At 46.3% G+C, this 6,183-nt stretch overlaps 1 pseudogene; it reads left to right on the forward strand.

Moving 5' to 3' along the window:
• Positions 1 to 4,887: 4,887 nt before the first annotated feature.
• Positions 4,888 to 5,008, forward strand: LOC135051638 (5S ribosomal RNA; annotated as a pseudogene).
• Positions 5,009 to 6,183: the final 1,175 nt, after the last annotated feature.

Here is a 6,183-nt window from a genome sequence, read left to right on the forward strand (position 1 = left end):
GTTAAAAAGAGAGGGGGGGCACTAAATTTAGGCGCAATATTATATATACAAGCAGCTATTGGGGAAATTTCACTCAGTTATAGTGTTAATCCCCACATTATATAGCGCTCTGGTGTGTGCTGGCATACTCTCTCTCTGTCTCCCCAAAGGGCTTTGTGGGGTCCTGTCCTCAGTCAGAGCATTCCCTGTGTGTGTGCGGTGTGTCGGTACAGCTGTGTCGACATGTTTAATGAGGAGGCTTATATGGTGACGGAGCAGATGCCGATAAATGTGATGTCGCCCCCTGTGGGGCCGACACCAGAGTGGATGGTTAGGTGAAAGGTATTAACCGACAGTGTCAACTCCTTATATAAAAGGGTGGATGACGTAACAGCTGTGGGACAGCCGGCTTCTCAGTCCGCGCCTGCCCAGGCGTCTCAAAGGCCATCAGGGGCTCAAAAAATGCCCGCTCACTCAGATGGCAGACACAGGTGTCGACACGGAGTCTGACTCCAGTGTCGACAAGGTTGAGACATATACACAATCCACTAGGAACATCCGTGACTTAATCCCGGCAATAAAAAATGTGTTACACATTTCTGACATTAACCCAAGTACCACTAAAAAAGGGTTTTATGTTTGGGGAGAAAAAGCAGGCAGTGTTTTGTTCCCCCATCAGATGAATGAATGAAGTGTGTGAAAAGCGTGGGTTCCCCCCGATAAGAAACTGGTAATTTCTAAAAAGTTACTGATGGCGTACCCTTTCCCGCCAGAGGATAAGTTACGCTGGGAGATATCCCCTAGGGTGGATAAGGCGCTCACACGGTTGTCAAAAAAGGTGGCACTGCCGTTTTAGGAACGGCCACTTTGAAGGTACCTGTTGATAAAAAGCAGGAGGCTATCCTGAAGTCTGTATTTACACACTCAGGTACTAGACTGAGACCTGCAGATCGTGCTGCTGCAGCGTGGTCGGTGACCCTGTCACACATGAGAACATATTAAAGACGTCGGCTTATATATGAGGGATGCACAGAGGGATATTTTGCCGGCTGGCATCCAAAATGAATGTAATGACCATTCTGTCAGGAGGGTATTAGAGACCTGTCACTGGACAGGTGATGCTGACTTTAAAAGGCGCATAGAGACTCTGCCTTATAAGGGTGAGGAATTATTTGGGGATGGTCTCTGGGACCTCGTATCCATTACCTCAGGTTTCCTCACAGACTAAGAAAGCACTGTGTTATCAGGTACAGTCCTTTCGGCTTCAGAAAAGCAAGCGGGTCAAAGGCGCTTCCTTTCTGTACAGAGACATGGGGAGAGGGAAAAAGCTGCACCAGTCAGCCTGTTCCCAGAATCAAAATTCTTCTCTCGCTTCCTCTGAGTCCACAGCATGACGCGGGGGCTCCACAGGTGTAGCCAGGTACGGTGGGGGGCCGTCTCAAAAATTTCAGCGATCAGTGGGCTCGCTCACAGGTGGATCCCTGTTTCATTCAAGTAGTATTTCAGGGGTACAAGCTGGAATTCGAGCTGTCTCCCCCCCGCCGTTTCCTCAAATATGCCTTGCCGACAACTCCCTCAGGCAGGGAGGCTGCGCTAGAGGCAATTAATAAGCTGTATTCCCAGCAGTAAATACTCAAGGTGCCCCTACTTCAACAAGGACGGGGTTACTATTCCACACGGTTTGGGGTACCGAAACCGCATGGTTCGGTGTGACCCATTTTATATTTAAAATCCTTGAACACATACATAAAAAAATTCAAGTTCAAGATGGAATCGCTCAGGGCGGTTTTTGCAAGCCTGGACGAGGGGGATTACATGGGATCCCGGGACATCAAGGATGCTTACCTGCATGTCCCCATTTACCATCCTCGCCAGGAGTACCTCAGATTTGTGGTACAGGATTACCATTACCAAGTCCAGACTCTGCCGTTTGGACTGTACATGGCACCGAGGGTGTCTACCAAGGTAATGGCCAAAATGATGATACTCCTTCAAAAAAAGGGAGTTTTAATTATCCCGTACTTGGACAATATCCTTATAAGGGCAAGGTCCAAGGAGCAGTTGCTAGTCGGGGTAGCACTATTTTGGAAAGTGCTACAACAGCAAGGTTGGATTCTAAACAGTCCAAAGTCACAGCTGGTTCCTACGACACGTCTACTGTTCCTGGGGATGGTTCTGGACACAGAACAGAAATAAGTGTTTCTCCCGGAGGAGAAAGCCAAGGAACTGTCATCTCTAGTCAGAGACCTCCTGAAGCAAAAACAGGTATCGGTGCATCATTGCACGCGAGTCCTGGGAAAAAATGGTAGCTTCCTACGAAGCAATCCCATTCGGCAGGTTCCATGCAAGAGGGCCGCAGGTTCGGCATACAGGACTAGGTCCTAGTGACCATGGATGCCAGCCTTTGAGGCTGGGGGGCAGTCACACAGGGAAAAAACTTCCAGGGACTTTGGTCAAGTCAAGTGACTTCCCTACACATAAATATTCTGGAACTGAGGGCCATTTACAATGCCCTGAGTCAGGCAAGGCCTCTGCTTCAAAACCAGCCGGTACTGATCCAATCAGACAACATCACGGCAGTCGCCCATGTAAACCAACGGGGCGGCACAAGAAGCAGGATGGCGATGGCAGAAGCCACAAGGATTCTCCGATGGGCGGAAAATCATGTGTTAACACTGTCAGCAGTGTTCATTCCCGGAGTGGACGACTGGGAAGCAGATCTTCTCAGCGGACACGACCTCCACCCGGGAGAGTGGGGATTTCATCCAGAAGTCTTCCAAAGGATTGTACACCATTGGGAAAGGCCACAGGTGGACATGATGGCGTCCCGCCTCAACAAAAAGCTATAAAAGATATTGCGCCAGGTCAAAGGACCCTCAGGCGATAGCTGTGGACGCTCTGGTAACACCGTGGGTGTACCAGTCGGTTTATGTGTTCCTCCCTCTGCCTCTCATACAAAAGGTACTGAGAATAATAGGAAGGCGAGGAGTAAGAACGATACTCGTGGTTCCGGATTGGCCAAGAAGAGCTTGGTAACCAGAACTTCAAGAAATTATATCAGAGGACCCATGGCCTCTGCCGCTCAGACAGGACCTGCGGCAGCAGGGGCCCTGTCTGTTCCAAGACTTACCGCGGCTACGTTTTGACGGCATGGCGGTTGAACGCCGGATCCTAAAGGAAAAGGGCATTCCGGAGGAAGTCATTCCTACGCTGATTCAAGCCAGGAAAGATGTAACTGCAAAACATTATCACCGCATATGGCGAAAATATGTTGCTTGGTGTGAGGCCAAAAAGGCCCCAACAGAGGAATTTCAACTAGGTCGATTTCTGCATTTCCTACAAGCAGGAGTGTCTATGGGCCTAAAATTAGGCTCCATTAAGGTACAGATCTCGGCTCTGTCGATTTTCTTCCAAAAAGAACTAGCTTCAGTACCTGAAGTTCAGACATTGTAAAAGGAGTGCTGCATATTCAGCCCCCGGTTGTGCCTCCAGTGGCACCTTGGGTTCTCAACGTGGTGTTGAGTTTCTTAAAATCACATTGGTGTGAGCCACTAAAAACCGTGGATCTAAAATATCTCACGCGGAAAGTGGTCATGTTATTGGCCTTGGCTTCGGCCAGGCGTGTATCAGAATTGGCGGCTTTGTCATATAAAAGTCCTTATCTGATTTTCCATATGGATAGGGCAGAATTGAGGACTCGTCCCCAGTTTCTCCCTAAGGTGATATCAGCTTTTCACTTGAACCAACTATTGTAGTGCCTGCGGCTACTAGGGACTTGGAGGATTCCAAGTTACTGGACGTAGTCAGGCCCTTGAAAAATTATGTTTCCAGGACGGCTAGAGTCAGGAGAACTGACTCGCTGTTTATCCTGTATGCACCCAGCAAACTGGGTGCTCCTGCTTCTAAGCAGACTATTGCTCGCTGGATTTGTAGCACAATTCAGCTGGCGCATTCTGCGGCTGAACTACCGCAGCCAAAATCTGTAAAAGCCCATTCCACAAGGAAGGTGGGCTCATCTTGGGCAGCTGCCCGAGGGGTCTCGGCTTTACAACTTTGCCGAGCTGCAACTTGGTCAGGGGCAAACACGTTTGCTAAATTCTACAAAATTGATACCCTGGCTGAGGAGGTCCTGGAGTTCTCTCATTCGGTGCTGCAGAGTCATCCGCACTCTCCCGCCCGTTTGGGAGCTTTGGTATAATCCCCATGGTCCTTACGGAGTTCCCAGCATCCACTAGGACGTCAGAGAAAATAAGATTTTACTCACCGGTAAATCTATTTCTCGTAGTCCGTAGTGGATGCTGGGCGCCCATCCCAAGTGCGGATTGTCTGCAATACTTGTATATAGTTATTGCCTAACTAAAGGGTTATTGTTGAGCCATCTGTTGAGAGGCTCAGTTATATTCATACTGTTAACTGGGTATAGTATCACGAGTTATACGGTGTGATTGCTGTGGCTGGTATGAGTCTTACCCGGGATTCAAAATCCTTCCTTATTATGTCAGCTCGTCCGGGCACAGTGTCCTAACTGAGGCTTGGAGGAGGGTCATAGTGGGAGGAGCCAGTGCACACCAGGTGACCTAAAGCTTTCTTTAGTTGTGCCCAGTCTCCTGCGGAGCCGCTATTCCCCATGGTCCTTACGGAGTTCCCAGCATCCACTACGGACTACGAAAAATAGATTTACCGGTGAGTAAAATCTTATTTTTTCTACTTGTACTGCGACCACTTAAGCCGAGAAAACTTAAATGGGTATTTAATCTTTTGCTATACGTTATCATCTGTGATAAAAAAAAATTGATATCTTATTTCCACATCAAATCAGCTGTTTCGATACCTGTGGCTCACATAATAACGCAAATTGGCTCTTATCTGTGCCCAATTTGGACACAGTGTGACAAGGGTGAGCATAAGGTCTGCGGTCATACCCCGCTGGAGATGCCCAATCTCATCTGATCTTGGAAGCCAAGCAGTGGAGGGCCGGGTTAAGTACTTGGATAGGAGACTACCAAGGAACACCCTGGTACTGCAAATATTTGCCACCCATCTGTCACCAATATAGAGCATTGTCTTACATCTCGGTTATGACCTATGATTCAACCATCTGCTAGGATCAAAATTCCCATTTGGAATATATAGCAGTTTATAAATGACGGTCATATATATTTACACTAAATGAGCAACGTTTTATCACAGGTTGTCCTACAGTTGGAGTGTGATTATCAACAAAATCATAGATATACCCATTTCGGCCTGTATTAGGTATTTGCACCTTGCAATTTATATATTTTTCTCTATATTTTCGCAATGTCACTATTTAACAAATATCGGCGCTCATTGAACTCCTCAATAATTAATTTTAATGAGAATTAATAAAATATTGCATTTTAGTTAGCTATTGTGACATTTAGTCGTATAACATTATCTGTATATGAGTGCTTCCCAACAAGAGTCTTCTTTTTTCTTTTTTTCTATGTTTACACTCCTCTGTAAAGCTGCCTGTCTTATCAGCGCTGTGCATTTAAAGGCACTTATGTATTCTACATGTAATTTTAGACCGTGTTAGTTAAGAACAAGTGTACTGCTATCTGAATATTTAGTACAAGTATTCTGTGATATACATCCAGTATCTACTGTGAATTGTTATATCTATACTCATACATATTTATATGTAAATTTACTAGTCCAGTGCAGTTTTATTGTTTAAATGTAATAACTTCTGCATTGTACATGTGACAGAGTGTGCCTGTAGCAGTTGCGTGAGATTCCATTCTCCTGTATATTGCAATCACCATATTCTGTACCCTGAGGGGCTAGGTGCTTCAGGGTCCCATATATCTAAATAGTGTTACACAAAATATACAATTTGGTATTTTTACTGTGTTTCAGTCACCTCATACCGCTTAAATCCTGTTTGGTGTCCTGTGATTTTTCGGTCACATAACATGTTTTTTTTTTTTGCAGGTATTGTGTTTGTCTGGCTATATTGTATTGTTATGCCCTTAGGCTACATTCCTTATAATGTCTGCTACACAGGGCGGAAAATCCGCGGACGCTTCTGCATCCTGCAGTACTGGTGCAACAGATTTACCTGAGGTGTAAGTTTTAGCTGCTGGATCAGGCGCTGAGTGCCATACACCCAGTCAACCTGTGGCCAATCAGGACCCACCTTGGGCAGCATTCTCAAGTATGCTTAGTACACTTGTGATA

Source organism: Pseudophryne corroboree, chromosome 2 (assembly GCF_028390025.1).
Source record: "Pseudophryne corroboree isolate aPseCor3 chromosome 2, aPseCor3.hap2, whole genome shotgun sequence".
Taxonomy (NCBI): Eukaryota; Metazoa; Chordata; class Amphibia; order Anura; family Myobatrachidae; genus Pseudophryne; species Pseudophryne corroboree.